Source organism: Cervus elaphus, chromosome 28 (genome assembly GCF_910594005.1).
Source record: "Cervus elaphus chromosome 28, mCerEla1.1, whole genome shotgun sequence".
NCBI classification, from domain to species: domain Eukaryota; kingdom Metazoa; phylum Chordata; class Mammalia; order Artiodactyla; family Cervidae; genus Cervus; species Cervus elaphus.
This window is the reverse complement of record NC_057842.1, coordinates 61,631,511-61,649,498: the sequence shown is the minus strand read 5'-3', so window position 1 is coordinate 61,649,498 and position 17,988 is coordinate 61,631,511. Positions and strand designations below refer to the sequence as shown.

Below are 17,988 nucleotides of genomic sequence, written 5' to 3'. Positions count from 1 at the left end.
AATATGTTTTCTCCTGCTAATTCATCTTCTGTCAATTTAATTATTAGACCAAAGAAGCTAGTGCTGTGCTGAGTCGCTCAGTTGTGTCCAACTCTTTGCGACCCTGTGGACTGTAGCCTGTCAGGCTCCTCTGTCCATGGGGATTCTTCAGGCAAGGATACTGGAGTGGGTTGCCATGCCCTCCTCCAGGGGATCCTGCCAACCCAAGGATCTAGGTTCAAAGAACCTAGAAGAGAAGGGAAAAATTTTCCACCCCTACATTAACTTTCCATTGACTTGGTCTAGTAAGACTAACAGCATGCTTTTAAAGCATCTTTGATTTTATAAATTAGGTAAACAAATATTCTATCTCTCAGGAACATCCTCTGTTCCCTACATTCTTTAAAAGTCTATAAAGTATTAAAGGCCACTAAATGTTAGCCGCCTAGTTGTGTCCAACTCTTTGTGACCCCATGGACTAGGGCTCGCCAGGCTCTTCTGTCCATGGGATTCTCCAGGCAAGAATACTGGAGAGGGCTGACATTTAAGAATGCTAATAGCAGATAAACACAATAATAAATTAAACCAGTTGAGCAAAAAGCTACTTAAGTGTGGAATGTGAATCTTACAGTAACACATTTTAACATGTTGTTGAAGGTTATAAATGACTAAAGGCATATTTGTTTCCTGGATGCAAGTAGAAAGCATGAGAAATGTCCCCAAGTGTCTCAACTGGGAAATGGAGAATTTCTTCACCATCATTTGACAAATAAGAAATTAATCAAATCAACAAAACTTTAAATCACTCACAAGTTGCTAGTATCACAAATTTAATGTTAGTTATATATAGCAGCGGTAATTTATTTTCTGTATAACAAATGTTCACAAAAAGCTTGGTAAACTCCTTTTAGAAGTAAGAATAGTCACTTCATACAAATAGATGCTAGAAAAGGAAGAGAATAAAAGCTGGCTGACATTTAAAAATCAATGTCTCTAATTACTATGCATATGCATTTCAGGAAGCGTGCCAATATACAATTTAGTGTCCCCCTCTTGCTCCAACTTGCCTATCTAATAACTACCTTCTACACAAGAAATATCTTAAATATGTTAGTTACAAAGCATATATATATTTTGCTTTTTAAATCTTGTTCTTTCTCATTCATGTACATATTATTCCTTGCCATAAATTATACTACCACCTTCATTTGTGTGGGTTTTAATATGTACCATAATTTAAAGGTTTGCTATGTGTAAAATAATTAATACTCTGAGAACAAAAATTCCAACTTGTAAGATGGAACATTTATTAAAATGCTTTTACCTTTCAAAAAATTATTTTGCCAGATTGTATGCATAATTATTGTGAAATAATAGGCACCATTTCATTATGACAGTGTACTCATATGTTATATAGCAATCACATTTTAAATCCCAGAGTAAAGGCATTAATTCACCATTGATAGATGCACTTATATGTATATGTTAAAAAGTATGTGTTAAAGTAAAAACCGTGACTCATTTAGTACCAGGTAATTGTTTTGCAACTTCTGTTAGGTGAATATTAACATAATCTTTATACAAATGCTAATAACTCCCAAAAGATTTGCTTATAACCAAATGCTTCTACAACATGGCTAGCAAAGAAATTTTTGGAATCAGAAGGCATTATTGGGAAAAAGAAAATCTATTAGAGCTTTTGAAAAAAATAAAGATAGGCAAGACTGATGTTCATTTTGCTTCAATATCCCAAATACAAATATTAACTAATATCTATTCTGGAAAGAAAGCTGCAAAATTATTTCCAGAAAATTTTCTCACATAAAGGAAAAATAAAACTTGGCAGGTAATAGAAAGAACATCATTTAAAAGAACCTCATTCATCATCATTCAGTGATGATATATCAGGCTTAGAAAAAACTGCTTTGAAAGGAAATTGAGTCTATAATTATTTCAAATTAAAAGTTTAAAAAAAGGCAAAGGGGAGCTGTCTAAAAATAAGCTAAATAACTCAAAATTAACTGTTCTGTCTACAAGCCCTAATTACATTACCCACTAACGGATACACTTTTCAGCTGCAATAAAATACTTTGAAAAAACTTACAGCACCTTGAATAATGACTGACTTAAATAAAATCCCACTTCTAAGCCAAAAAGCAAGTTCCCAAAAGAGCAGACTATCTCCAATACATTTAGTACTAGGAAAAAAGAGAAAGCCAGTGCACTTAGAATAGGATCAATAGGGCCCTTCTGAGTTTGAGAAAATGTATGTTATTGAGAAGGCCTACATTATTCTTTGAGACTTGTAATAGAATGTAAGTAAAAGCAGCATATGCCATTAGGCACAAGATAAAACATGAATGAGCAAATGAATGAGTTTATTATTACCCTTACAGACTTTTCTGTAGCCTACACTTTTCTCTTCTGGTTTGCTTTCTAAATCCTTGTATAAGAGTTAGTGCTTCATGAAAAAACAAATCACCACCACCACCACGTTTAAATGTGAGAGTTGGACTGTGAAGAAAGCTGAGCACCAAAGAATTGATGCTTTTGAACTGTGGTGTTGGAGAAGACTCTTGAGAGTCCCTTGGACTGCAAGGAGATCCAGTCAGTCCACCCTAAAGGAGATCAGTCCTGGGTGTTCATTGGAAGGACTGATGCTGAAGCTGAAATTCCAATACTTTGGCCACCTCATGCGAAGAATTGACTCATTGGAAAAGACCCCCCTGATGCTGGGAGGGATTGGGGGCAGGAGGAGAAGGGGACGACAGAAGATGAGATGGCTGGATGGCATCACCGACTCGATGGGCATGAGTTTGAGTAAACTCCGGGAGTTGGTGATGGACAGGGAGGCCTGGCGTGCTGCGGTTCATGTGGTCACAAAGAGTCAGACACGACTGAGCGACTGAACTGAACTGAACTGAACCACGTTTAAATAAAGATCTGTGTGCTGTTAGAAATAAATTACCTGAACATGATCTTTGTGAAACATACACTGACACAAATAACAGAAATAATAAATAAGACTGGGGAAGGATAAATAAGATGCTGAAGTAAACAAAAGAAACCTGAATCATTTTGCAAAGGTATATATGAAGAAATGCTGTTGAGCTATTGATATTCAGAAAATAAATACCAACATAATGCATAAGCATATAGAGATGAATAATATACCACATTAAGGGAGCAACTTCAGGAAAGAGAATTTTGGTATACTCTGTAAGTCTACAAATAAAAAGAACTGTATATAAATATAAGTCCTTGAGTTCATAAATTTGTTTTGCACAGGGGTATGGGTTAGTAATTATGAAAATACATCATATGTATATAAGAATTTAAGGGACAAATATTCCATGGGTAAGGAGATACAGAGTGCTCACTGGGCAAAGTTATAAATAAGAAAAGGGGAGAGGCTAGAGTGAACATAATGATACTGGATTAGAATCAAGAGGTATCAACTGGGACTCTTGGCTTTTAATAAATTCACAGATAGATAAAGATATAAATATAAGTGTGTGTGTAGGTGCATGTCAGTATACAATACATTCCCAACTCTGACAACTGACAGGGTCTGTAATGACACCCAGCAGCAACGACCCTGCCGAGGACCTCAATCTGTGTTTCCAAGCATCAGTCTTCACCAATTAAAACAAAAACATTTGGCTCTTTAGAGAAAAGGTTGATTTCTGGACTGAGGAAGGAAAATTATAAGAAGAGCCTGAACATCTTGTGGTAGCGGGAAGTCAGGAGGTACGGAAAAGTGATGGTCGTGCATCAAAAACTCATAGAAGCCGAACTGAAGGTGTTCCCAACGGCCAAAGCCAAAACAGCAGAATCAAATCAGAGTGCTGGCTTATAACCCATGGAGTGAATTATTCCTAAGTCCTCAGTAACATAAATAAGTATATCAGGAAGAAGGGACAGTGGTTCTTTACATCTCCATCCCTATTAATGCACTGAGAAAGAATGAGGGAAACTGAAATTCACCATGTTTGAAATATTCGCCAAAATGAAACTGAAGAAAATCTCATGATAACTATTGCTGCAGGCAAGAAACACTGAAAGATACTAAAACTCGAAGATGAAGGTAGGATGGGAAACGTGACACTTGCCTAGTCTCAAAGTTCTTCCCAGGAAACACTTCTTAGTTACAATATACACACACACACACCCACAGTAACTTCAGGGTGCAGAGATTCAGAAAACTAGCTAACCAACACGACAGCCTTACCTGCCCGCCCCCCAAAACACAGTGCACCTAGAAGGTCACTCTGTCACTTCCACGATGTTCTTCCCTAAAGTATCCCCCCAAAAAGATCAACCTCAGGGGCATTCTATATAATAACTGACTAACATTCTTCAAAAAGTGTCAAGAGCATGAAAAGCACAAGTGAGGTAGTCACAGATTATAGTAAGGAGACATGAAGCCAAACATAAAAGAATATAGGGTTGCATTTATGTAAGTTTCAAAATCAGGCAAAACCAAACCCCAGTGTTTGGAGTTGGATACCTAAGTAATAAAAGTATAAAAAAGAGCAAGAAAGCACAGATGTACAGACAACGGTCATCTTTGGTGGGAAAGAGGAGCTTGTGAATGAGAAATAGCATACTGGAGGCATCTAGGGTGCTGGCAACATTTTCCTTCTTGTTCTGAGTAACGGTTAAATGTGTGTTGGTTACATGAAATTTCATTAAGCTGTACATTTATGTTTTATGCACTTTTATGTATATATATTATAAACATAGTATATATACATAAACACTTTTATGTATATATATTACACACATATACATATTTATAGTATTAAATGTATACTATAATACTATAAAAGGTCTTTATATAAAAAGCCCAAAGAAAAAAAAACAACACAAGAAATCAGTAAGAGAATAATGCTCCTAAATGAGGAGTACAGTACTAATTGGTATATCAACATATTTTAATGTTCCTGTATAAACAGATGAGTGTTTTAAGAGATGAGCTTCTAGGGAATCCACAAGTCCCTCTATCCCCTTCTTAGTGCATGCATACGTGCGAAGTTGCTCAGTCGTGTCCAACTCTTTGCGACCACATGCACTGCAGCCAGCCAGGCTCCTCTGTCCATGGAATCTTCCAGGCAAGGATACTGAAGTGGGTTGCTATTTCCTACTTCAGGGAATTTCCTGACCCCTACTTAGTACTAGAGCTACAAATTCTATGGAAAATATATAATATGAAAACAGGGAACTCACATATCTGGGCATGATGGTATAATGGTTTTAAATAGAACGACATTAAAATTTGCTTAAAAAGAAAACACAAGTACATTAAAAAATATATAGATAAAATTTCTACTTCCAGCCAATGATAAGGGTAATAAGAACTGAACTAGGTCCTACTCCCTCTAAGCAACTAAAAACACAATGTTGTACAAAGGTTTTCAGAAATTGGTCAAAAGGTAGCACAGGTCAGTGGTGCCCATAGAGAGGAAACAAACGAGCGGGTCCTACCACCACCCCAGCTGACCACCTGGAGCTTTCAGATCAGTGTCCATGAAGCCCAACACACTCGCTATCTGAGTCTCCAAAGGGAAAAACCGCCAACCGCATGTCAAGACAAATGAAAGCACGCATCTGTGAGAAGCCTGCACCCGAGGCTCACGGCGGCTTTATTCGTAGTGGCCAAGCCTGAAAAGCTCTCAAATGTCCGTCCACACACAGGTGAAGAGCCTGTAAATCGTGACACAGCTGCACGACAACAGGCTACTCGGCAATAAAAGGAAACTGACTGTTGATCCGCGTAACAATATGGAGGAGCCCAGTGTTAAAAGCAGCAGCGGAGAGGGGACACACCGACTGTTTCCAGTTACTTAAGATTCTAGAAAATGAATTCCAACAGCAGTGGTTGCTAGAAAAGGGAAGGAGCGGTGCTGGAGGAGAGAAGGAGAAAGGGGTTAACAAAGGGCAGGAGGAAACTGACAGGTGATGGATATGTCCATCATCTTATTCCAGGGGTGGTCACTTCACACTCAAAAATCTAATTGCACACTTATACTGTGTACAGTTTATCATTTATCAATTACTCCTCAATAAAGTTGTAAAAAGTAATGTACAAACTTCACCTTCTAAATTTTACTAAATATATTTTAAAAAGAAACTCTATAAAATGTTTGCAGGCCACATCGCAAACTGAGTCTATGAATAATTCTTAATCAATCCACCCTGATCATTCTAAATGGCAAGTTGGTTTTTTGAAGAACTAACTGCCTGTGCAAACAGGAAGCAGAATAGTCTGAAAAGTGGATTTTAACAGGGAAATAACTTAACACATATAGTTCCCCACATGCTTTATTATCTACTGATCATAAGAATTATGCTGTAGTTTACTTCTACCTACAAAAGAAGAGAGACAAGAGTGATTTATATAGGTGCTGCTGCTGCTAAGTCACTTCAGTCGCATCCGACTCTGTGCGACCCCAGAGACGGCAGCCCAACAGGCTCCCCCGTCCCTGGGATTCTCCAGGCAAGAGCACTGGAGTGGGTTGCCATCTCCTTCTCCAATTCATGAAAGTGAAAAGTGAAAGTGAAGTTGCTCAGTTGTGTCCGACTCTTAGCGACCGCATGGACTGCAGCCTGCCAGGCTCGTTCATCCATGGGATTCTCCAGGCAAGAGTACCGGAGTGGGGTGCCACTGTCTTCTCTGATTTATATATATCTCAAATCTAAACATCTGAAATTATGTGAACATCACCATATCCATAAATTTTCACCTTTTTGAAAATTGACTCCAAGATACATACGTAAAGCACATTTGTTAAAAGAAAAATAAGTGACTAAAACTTTTGTTTCCTGTATTGAGAAATTCTGAATCTTATTTTCTCCCTCAATTTTTGTTGTACAAGTTTCCCTTGAATACTCTGCATAAGACTTTGACCATCAGCCTTTTTCCCTGGAAAAAAGTAGGAACATTATGCTAAGGGGCCAATTTTGCAGAAAAGTACAAAAGACGCCGTGGAGACAAGAAACAGAGAAATTTAAGCTGAGTGGATATAATTCACAATTCCATTTTTTTTCTGTCTAAATTATAACACCATGTCGCATATTACCAGCTATTTCAATAATAGCTATGATCAATCAAAGAGAGAAATGTTGTTTTTTAAAATCACAGACCCCAGAATGACTGAGATTGTTATATTCTACATTGAAAAGAATTACTGCAAATCTGAATTTCAGCTTCATAGAACTCTCCACAAAATGCTGACTGACCCATGAACTGTAAAAACTACCGCAAACTGCCTATAGGTCTCCACTGACAGAATATACATTATACTGATTTTCTCTTTACTATTAACTTTAACTTAAATACTCTTCTAAATATTACATATGCATCCCTTTTCTTAAAATATAAATTATGGTAGATATTGAATTAGCATTTTTTCCTTGCTAAGGCAGTATTAGCTTTCTTTATTAAGTAATTAATTCTTTATCATTTTCAAGACTCCACTTATGAAACTGCCTATTTTTTTTTTAATAAATCTATATAGTTTTATTAAGACAAAAAACTGACAGTGTTGATATGAAGTTTACATTTAAACAAAAGTTTTCACAAAAACCTATCACACACCTAAAAATTACAATGGAGTTCTAGATGCAGGTCAAGACGATGTCAACAACTGATGGATCTCATGACTCAAGACAGTGTTTTGGATTTTAGTTAATTCTTAGGATTAAAAAATTTGTTTTGTTTTAAAGTGAACCACTGCCCCAGTATGAAAATTAAATCTTCTCCTGACACCAGGGCTTTTGAAATCATTCAACTCTTGGACTTGTGCTGTCAGTGACTGAACCCTGCCACCAATGGTTTCAAAGTTCAAAAAAGAGGCTCCAAGAGTTTTCCACCCTATGAGCACCGGCCCTTGTCCTTCCCTACTCACCCACCTCCTATACCACTCTCTGCCCTTCCCTAAATACTTCACCAGTGGCTTGGATGGAGAAGCTGATATTGGTAACTTCACAATAGGAAAAGAAAGGGTCTTCTTGTCAGTTTCATAAGTAGCACCTCTAAGACCGAATGATCTGCCTGTGAATACACTCCAATAAGACTTTTCCTCCTCAACCAGTTTCCATCCCCCAAATGGCAGCTTTGGTAGCTTCTTAGTCCTTTGCTGGGAACAGCATTATGCTCAGGCGGGGAATACCTTGACTTCTAAGTTTCAGGCATTCACAGCTTTTAAACAGTCTCTCACAGTCCTCATTTAGGTTGCCAATGACATTTTTTGAAAGGATACAATATTCTGGACACAGAACCCAATCATCATTAGTTGTTCTTTCTTTTGTTTCACCATTTCCCCAAATTTTAGCAAAAATGATCCTAACCCATCTCCCTTCTTTCCCACCCCACCCCACCCACCTCAAATAATACACCAGTAATAGCCAAAAACTACACACATGCTACGCTATAAAAATGCAGAGTTAACACTATCGGGAAGAAGGCTGTGTGGGTTGTGGAGATGCTCTTTGAACATTTACAGTATCTCTAGCTCTCCCACATCCCATTCTGCGTTTTGTCCTTCATAGAAGGCCCTTTGCTTTTTTTTTTTAAGCAAAGTTCAGACTGGGTGCCTTGAAACACTGACCCTCCTTCCCCTCCACGGGGATGGGTGTGCAAACTATACAGCACGGAACGGCTTTAAAGCCCTTGGGCTGCTGCAGGGCACAGAAACTATACTGGCTCTCCAAAGGACATCTTCTCAAGCCACCTTTATGGCGTCAAGACGAGTAGAACTCCTCCTTTCCCCACTTGAAACCCACAGTCAGATGTGACAGGGGCTGGTATTCAAGAAAGTGAATTCTTGTCATCTTTTTTGTCATCATCCTCTGAGGGGTAAGAATGCCACGTCAGCCTTTCCTCATAGAAGGATATGACAACCTGTGGGCACCTGATATTGGCTTCCTCGGCAGGAAGCAGGTCAGCCTCATTAGAGTTCTTACATTTCATCAGGAACATGAGTTCTCCACTGGAGTCCGTAGCTCCAATACTCCGGCTCTGGTTCCAAACCCCGGGCAAAGCCTCGCGGCTTTTCTGACTCTTCTTTCTCCTTCTTTGGTTTGCTCTCCTCCCCCTTATCTTCCGAATCAGAATCAGCTTCGCGCTTGCCTCCCTCTGATTTATCTGTCTCGTGTGCTGTTTTCTGTGACTGCAGAAACTCAGCGATGAGGTCAGGGCAATCCAGGTTCTCTTCTGGTTCCCATGTGTTATCCTCATCTGAGAACCCCTTCCACTTCAGCAGGTACTCCACTTTGCCCTTCGCCACTCGGCGGTCTAGGACTTTCTCCACCACGTACTCTTCCTCCTCTTCTTCTAGCACCGCCTCCACTTTCTTCTTGTTTTGTTTTTTCCCCATAGTGCCCGCCAGCTTTCTGGTATAAAGGATGACGCTGCTCAGGTCTTGCAGTCGTCAACCCTCCCTACACTGGTTCAAGCGCCCAGGCTGTCCCGTCCGTCCTCTTCCCAATTTACTGTTTCCTCTCCAGTCCAATACCCCAGCCATCCACCCAACCCACGTCGCATTGTCTTGGTCTACTCAGGCCAAAGAGCGACCCGCAACTCTGAAACTGCCTATTTTGAATTAATGGACAGCTCCTGCCTTAATTCAGTGTATTCTTTTGTTCAAACAGAGTAACTTCTGACTGGCTTAGTTTATCAAGCCCTTGAAGGAACTTTTTACCTAGCTGAATAGCTCATGGAAAAGAGTTTAAACTGTAACAATTCACTTTAACCTTTATTTTGATATCTGTTCAAAACACACTGATAACTAATGAACTATTTTTAATGACTTCAAATTTTAAAGTGACCAAAATACTATACTGCACATCAATTATTTGCTTATAAATCAATATTTATCCTTGATATACACCTTGATCAACTAACAAAGGTCAACATAACGTGTGAGATAGTTTAACTTCAGTAATGTAACAACCATAATCTAGTCTTAAGTATATATAAGATGAAGTTCCAGAATATCATATGCTGGGCTGAGAACAGGAAATTACGAGATATTCCTAAGTAAGACATCACTGGACAGTGTTGGCAATGCTTATAAAGCATGATACTAAATGTTACCCAGCTGCCTTGGACCATATTTTATAAATGAGTGAAAGACCCTCATGCCTTTACAGTGAAATCAATTTGATTATTCCCCAAAAACAAGATAGAAGTCTGAAAACATTGCACTAAGTCAAAGAAGCCAGTCACAAAAGGACAAATGTTGTATATTTCGCTTACATGAGGTGCACAGCACAGCCAAATTCATAAAAACAGAAAGGAGAACAGCAGTTCCTAAGACCAAGGTGAGAAAGGAACAGCCATGTTTACTGGGTACAGAGTCTCTGTTTAAAACGGTCACACGGTTCTGGAAACCGACAGTGGCGATGGTGGTACAGCGCTGGGTACTTAAGATCACTGGTTTGAGGGCTTAAAAAACGGTTACAGAGGTAGGTTTCATGTTATGCACATTTTATAACAATTTTAGGAAGTCCCACAATGCCATTCCTAAAATACAAGTCTATCAACAACTTCAAACATTTTTCTCTTCATGATTCCCAAAGATATTGCTCCAGACCTCCTTCCATTTTTAAATCTCCTCAGATCATCCCTTTCTCCTCTCATTCCAAAAAACACTTTCATTTTTCATTGAGTGGAGAAGCCTCAGTCTTGAGGTACCAGTTTATCTATTTTCCAATTCATCTGTATTTCTGTACATACATTCTTAGCCTTCCTTCTCATCCCCTTGCTTAAGCTGTCCAGCCCTCCATTGACTTAATACCTTCCCAACTTCAACACTTATTATTTTCTTCTCAAAAATCTGTAATCTTCTATTTTCTCCCACTCTGCCAATTAACAAGGAGGGTTACAAGGGCAGGAATGGCCATTCTGAAGTTGAGTCAACTAAAAATCACTATATAATGGATAACATTTGTGGAAGTAATTTATCCTGAGACAGATGACTCATAGATGAAGATTTCTAGGTCCTTTTTGTTCAGAGTGTTATAATGCTGTGGAAAGGGTGGCTGACAAATTACCCTGTATGTCTGATTCCCAACTTTGGTGCTTATTATCAGGCAACTCATTTAACTCCTTTGTAGGCTCAGTATTTTGTTGGGCAAATGGTGATGACTTAACTTCACAGAAATGTTTTGAGGATTAAATGAAATAATTTATGTATTTAATATTCACACAATCTAACCTAAATCAGTGGAATACAGTAAATGACCCAAAGTATATTTTCAAAATACCCCAGCATGTTTTAAAAAGAAGAAAAAATGTGCACTTGAGAAAAAGGTGAAGTTGATTGTTTTGGGATGAAATGTCCTATAGATATCAATTAGGTCTAGCTGGTCCATTGTGTCATTTAAGGTTTGTGTTTCCTTGTTAATTTTCTGTTTAGTTGATCTATCCATAGTTGTGAGTGGGGTATTAAAGTCTCCCACTATTATTGTGTTACTATTAATTTCCTCTTTCATACTCGTTAGCGTTTGCCGTACATATTGCGGTGCTCCTATGTTGGGTGCATATATATTTATAATTGTTATATCTTCTTCTTTGATTGATCCTTTGATCATTATGTAGTGTCCTTCTTTGTCTCTTTTCACATCCTTTATTTGAAAGTCTATTTTATCTGATATGAGTATTGCGACTCCTGCTTTCTTTTGGTCTCCGTTTGCATGAAATATTTTTTTCCAGCCCTTCACTTTTAGTCTGTATGTGTCTCTTGTTTTGAGGTGGGTCTCTTGTAGACAGCATATATAGGGGTCTTGTTTTTGTATCCATTCAGCCAATCTTTGTCTTTTGGTTGGGGCATTCAACCCATTTACATTTAGGGTAATTATTGATAGGTGTGGTCCCGTTGCCATTTTCTTTGTTGTTTTGGGTTCACGTTTATACAACCTTTCTGTATTTCCTGTCTAGAGAAGATCCTTTAGCATTTGTTGAAGAGCTGGTTTGGTGGTGCTGAATTCTCTCAGCTTTTGCTTATCTGTAAAGCTTTTGAATTCTCCTTCATATCTGAATGAGATCCTTGCTGGGTACAGTAATCTAGGTTGTAGGTTATTCTCTTTCATTACTTTCAGTACGTCCTGCCATTCCCTTCTGGCCTGGAGGGTTTCTATTGATAGATCAGCTGTTATCCTTATGGGAATCCCTTTGTGTGTTATTTGTTGTTTTTCCCCTTGCTGCTTTTAATATTTGTTCTTTGTGTTTGATCTTTGTTAATTTGATTAATATGTGTCTTGGGGGTGGGATGCATGAGACAAGTGCTCCGGCCTGGTGCACTGGGAAGACCCAGAGGAATCGGGTGGAGAGGGAGGTGGGAGGGGGGATCGGGATTGGGAATACATGTAAATCCATGGCTGATTCATATCAATGTATGACAAAACCCACTGGAAAAATAAATAAATAAATAAAATTTAAAAAAATAAAAATAAAAATAAATAAATAAATAAAATAAAAAAAAAAAGGAACTTCTAACATTAAAAAAAATAAATAAATAAATAAAAATAAATAAATAAAAAGAAGAAAAAATGAATTGACTTGGATGAAATAATCTGTCAGAATGTATATGATCCACACATGTCTACATGTAAGAAAAGAGGGAGAAAAAGAAAGAAGCAGATAGTCAGAAGGAGGATAGAGACTGGCTGACACAATTAGCAGAGATAAACTATCTGGGTGCTAGAAAGGCATATACTAATGCGGAAGAGACTGAATTTCCTAAGCTCTGAATGAAATATCCTTCAAGATAACCTAACTTTTTCTTTGATCACACAATCACAAAAGAATCTCTTCTGAGGACTGAATAAGTATCTTAGTAGTTAGAAATGAAGCTGTGAACAGAGACCTCAGTATGCATATATATGGGCTTCCTCGGTGGCTCAGTGGTGAAGAATCTGCCTGCAATTCAGGAGAAACGGGTTCGATCTTTGGGTTTGGAAGATCTGCTGGAGGAGGAAATGGCAACCCACTCCAGTATTCCTGCCTGGAGAATCCCATGGACAGAGGAGCCTGGTGGGCTACAATCCATGGGGTCACAAAGAATTGAACACAACTGGGCACACACATATGTATGTATATGTATTTATACTGCACATGTGTACATACACATCTACATGTAATGATATACAGTTGACCCTTGAACAAGACAGATTAGGGGCACCAACCATCAGCAAAGTAAGAAAGCTGAATATAACTCACAGTCTACCCTCCCTACACAGAGTTCCTCATCCACAGACTCAAACTATCATGGATCCTGTTGGACTGTAGTATTTCCTCTTAAAAAAAGAAAAAATAAAAACACATATAAGTGGATCTGAGCAGTTCAAACCTGTCTTGTTCAAGGGTCAAGTGTATTACTATAAATTAGTACTGATAGTTACAAAGTCACAAAAACTATAATAATTATAGTTGTTACTTAGTGAGAACCTCATTGTACAAGGCCCTTTGCTAAGCTTAATTTTACATTACATGGTCTTCTCTCTGGTGTGAATTTCAATTTGAATACTCTTTTAGTGTTAGGAATTTAGATTTGTCATTTAATTTTATCAAAGAATCCCATGAGTTAGGTACCATTATTATCCCCATTTAATAGATGCGAAAGCTAATAGAAATTTCTAATTTGCCTAAGAGCACACAACTTGTAAGAGGTCAAACTGGGAATCACACTGCTTTTCCTCTGGCTCTTTGTTCTTAATTCTCACACTGTACGGGCACTGTTCTTTAATAATTGAGAAGTTTGGTTAGGGATAATTAATTCCCCACAACACGATCAATGCTGAGGGATAGAATCAGTTTGGGGTTTGCAAAGCGCTAGCCAACCTCTTCAGATGTGTGGAGCACCTCCTCCTCAGTCGACGTGGTTTACTTCTTTAAGCAGAGAAACAAAGGGTAAAAAAGAAAAGTCAACAAGGGAGGAAAATCAGGTCAACCCTCGATTCAATCTTGGCTCTTCCCCATCTTCCTTCTCTTTATGAAGTTGAACCCTTCATTATGTGTCATTTACTTATGGTATATTTCAGACTCTAGGCCAGATATCAGAGACATAGAGATGATCCCTGCCTTGGGAACTCTTACTCTTCAAAAGAGGCAGCAGGTTTGAAATATTCAAACTATAATAAACTGAGTTAAACTGGCAAGTTCTCTAACAGGCCCATGGAACTATGCAGGGCAGTGACCTCCTGACTACTGAGGACTTTTAAACCCTGAAAGCAGAGGCTTGCAGATTAAGTGTAAACTCACACACTGGTTTTCAGGGACTTCCTTTAGGTGCATGCCGTCAACCTAAGACCCAACACTGGAACCACTCATAAGAGTTTTCATATTTTAAGACTCTCATCAAATGCCATGAAGTGCCGTCATACAGCGTTTTATACTATAATCCCAGACCACCAGTACGGTGCTCTGACACAGGGTGCATGATCAGTGGTTGCCTGGTAAGTGGGAAAAAAAACTAAACAGAAGAAAAAACCAAAACAAACAAAGAACAACCCGTATGTCCTCAAGGAAGAACTAACTACTGAAATTAAGTTACTTAAAAAAAATACTGAGAAATATAATGCAGATTTTTAAATAAATGAATATGAAGCAAATTTATATGTAGATGACTCTGCCATAAAATATTTTGATATGCACAACCAAAACTGACAGCTGAAGTTCTAGTACGATCTAAATAAGATAAGATTGCATCGTTTGGGGGAACTTAGAATAGGATTTCCACAAATGAGATGACAGATGAGGCATAACAGAAATAAGGAAGAAACTTAACAGGTTCTGAAAATTCTTCTTCAGTCTCGTTTTAGAAAAAGAAACCTGAGATACTCACGCAAAATTTTTAAATGTTGCTGGATTACATCCTTACTAGAACCTAAAACATCTGAAAGCACCTGTGGCATAACTGTCAACAAACACAGTCCTATAAATGCTCTGATCATGAGTAGTAGGGCCCAAGGTAGTTTATTTCTGAGATCAAACAAATATTTCACTTTATTTCCTGAAGTTCTGTTATATTAATATTATAGAACTCACAAGTTCAGCCTCCTTTTCACTTTCTATCACGTGTTACTCCTAACAATTTTCATTTTAAAATAGCCTCTTTCTGAGACTAGAATTTCTGCATCAGGAGGGTGATCTGATACTCAATTACTGGGATAAGAATGGGAAAAATGGAGAGCAGAGGAGGAAGGAGGAGTCAGGAGAACAACCTAAGAGATACCAACAACAGAAGGACTGCAGTTAAATGGCCAAGAGAGATTTAATCCGCTAATGTTCCTTGTCTCCAAAAGCATAAAAGTTTTTCTTGTGACTTTTTTCCTTAATTAAAAAGAACAAGGCAGCAGTGGCAGGGAAGTAGCACGAGGCAAGTCTTGGAATCGATATGAACACCGAGTGTGTCATAAATGCAGGGAGATGACCTTTTAACAGGGAGGGAGAGGAACAGTAAGTATGCTTTGGGTGACTCAATGAGGAAGAGCAATGGATTGCCTCTCTGAAATCAGATTAATTTTACAAGAAAGTGAAGTTGTCTTTACATTTTATATTACAAGGTTCAGTGCTTATAACAATCTCTACCATCAGAAAAAACACAGAGCTAATGAGAAGGAAAAGACACTGTGAATATATCTATTATGTATAAGGAATCTAGAAATTGCTGCAAAGAATATGGCTATTATACTAACTGCCAATATTTATTACTATATATGAACAATAGCACTGATAAGATTTCCTGCCAGATGGCAGGTAAGAAGGACCTATTAATATGATTCTGTAATTTAAATGGTTACAAGCAGCTAACTGGAAAACTAAAAAAACTTTCAACTAGTACTGTTTTAAAATAGAATTCTACTACAACACCTGAAAAAAGCAAGCACATTTCAACTATTTCATAAGGTAAAATAAATTTAGTAAGGTAAAATCAAGGATGCCTAAAATAAAGTGAAACAACTCTGCACGTGTGCATGACGCAAGTGAAACTACAATCTCCAGGTGCAGTCACTGCGGGAACTTGGCTGCTTCATAAGCACTCACTAAGAGGTCACGTTTCAACACTTGTCATCCATTAGAGAGGCGCTCAGAAGGCATGCATGGCAGCCTAAAGTGAAGACACTGAGGAGAAAGGGCAGCTGGGTCCTTCTGAGGTGCCACTGCCACAACTAAAATGACCCAGAACACTGTGCTCTCTTCTCTTCTCAGAGCACACGTTGCTTTTTAGTTGCTAAGCCGCGTCCGACTCTTGCTGCTCCACGGACCGTAGCCCTCCAGGCTCCTCTGTCTCCTCTCCACGTCTTGCGTCTCCTGCATTGGCAGGCGGGTTCTTTAACAGTAGCGCCAATAGAGTACATATAATATTGTTTATAAACTACCTACCAGTGTTGCTTATAAAGTACCTACAAAATTTGCATGTATTGACAGTTTTATCCATAGTTTAAAAGCAATCTGACAAAGTGAAACTCAAACTATATGGTTACTTACAGTGATGATGAGCACAGTACTTTGAATTATAACCATTTCAGGCTATAAAAAACACTTATAAAAACAACCTCACATGTGTACTACAGATTGAACTGAAATTTCTAATAGATCAAGTGTATGTTGATACAAATAAGTGACTACAAATAGGATGGTTCACATTAAGCTATGGATTCTTCATATATCTCTCTTAAGTCAGGGAAGAGAGTTGCTGGATGCTGGGGGCACTATGAAAGGAAAAGAATCTATTTATACAAATCAGGGACTCTTTGTAAGGAATAACTATTTATAATTCCTTTATAGGAGTATTTAATATTTTAGTTTAACTTTTCTTCCCTTTTAATTAATATTTCACAGCTCTTTCTTCTTACTGCTATTCCCCAAAAGGGTGTTTTGCAGAAATACCTGAGGAAACTGAGTGATCATGATATAACAACAACAAAAAAGAGGCAAGAATAAAGAAAGACAATTGCTGCTGATTGTATCAGTGAGCAACCACAATTAATTAGGTTGACAAGAAGTTCTTGTGTAGAAATAAACGCGCAAAAAGACCTTGATGCTTACAATGTCTTGCCTCAGAGAAGCTTCATGTCAGCATTCCGATGGGAACACGGTGGCGACAAGATTACATAGTTAGATGTGTAAGAACAGAGCGGAAAAAGCTCCAATATAAAACTTTGCTATTAAAAAGCTAAAGTCTAAGACAAGGACTTTGATCCTGCTCTCCTATTTCCTTATCACTTAGCAGTTGGAGGCCTCTTCCTTGTCTCGTGAATGCACCATCCAGTCGTCTTCACCTGAAATACCCGTCTTTTCCCACACGCACCCATTTTCCAGACACAGGTCCAGTGCCATCTCCTGTCTGAAGCTGACCTTGATGGCCCCACCTTCACTGACTCATCACTGCTCCAAAGGCTTCTGCAGCATCAACAATCTGTGACCACAGGTTGAACCTCACTTATATATTGTCAGTGTTATTTCACGTGTTTGTTTTTGTATGTTTTCCCATAACTATATTATAGTTCCCTGTGGGAAAACGATTAGTATTTCTTCTATATCCAATGCACTGCCTTATCACTGTCCCAGTAATCAGTAAGCTATTCAATAAGCATTTGTAAAACAAACTGTAATAATAATTATATACTAGCCAATATTTATTAAGTTATATGTATCGGACATTGTACTCTCAGACTTCAATTAACTTCCACAATAAGTAACTCTACAAGGTGGATTATAATTCATATTAGTGACATTAATGTTAACTCCATTTTATTTATGAGAAAAGCTAAAGCTTGGTAACAAACAGGCTCATAGAAGTGAGTGTTCATCTTGAAGAAACATGCTACCCAGAAAAGATATGAAAACTAATGCAACTGGTACTTTGTACTTTCAGTCTATGAAAAGTGTCCTAAGTAAAAGGGTAAGGAAAATAAAAAGGCTAATCACCCAGTTAATAGGGCTTCCCAGGTGGCACTAGTGGTAAAGAACCTGCCTGCCAATGCAGGAAACATAAAATA

At 38.2% G+C, this 17,988-nt stretch overlaps 1 protein-coding gene and 1 pseudogene across 2 annotated transcripts in view; both read right to left on the bottom strand.

The window, feature by feature from the left end:
• RNGTT (RNA guanylyltransferase and 5'-phosphatase) overlaps nt 1–17,988 on the bottom strand; it is a 222,840-nt gene that overhangs the window by 49,794 nt on the left and 155,058 nt on the right. The gene's annotated exons all lie outside the window — the stretch shown is intronic.
• On the bottom strand, nt 8,673–11,253 carry LOC122685208 (annotated as a pseudogene).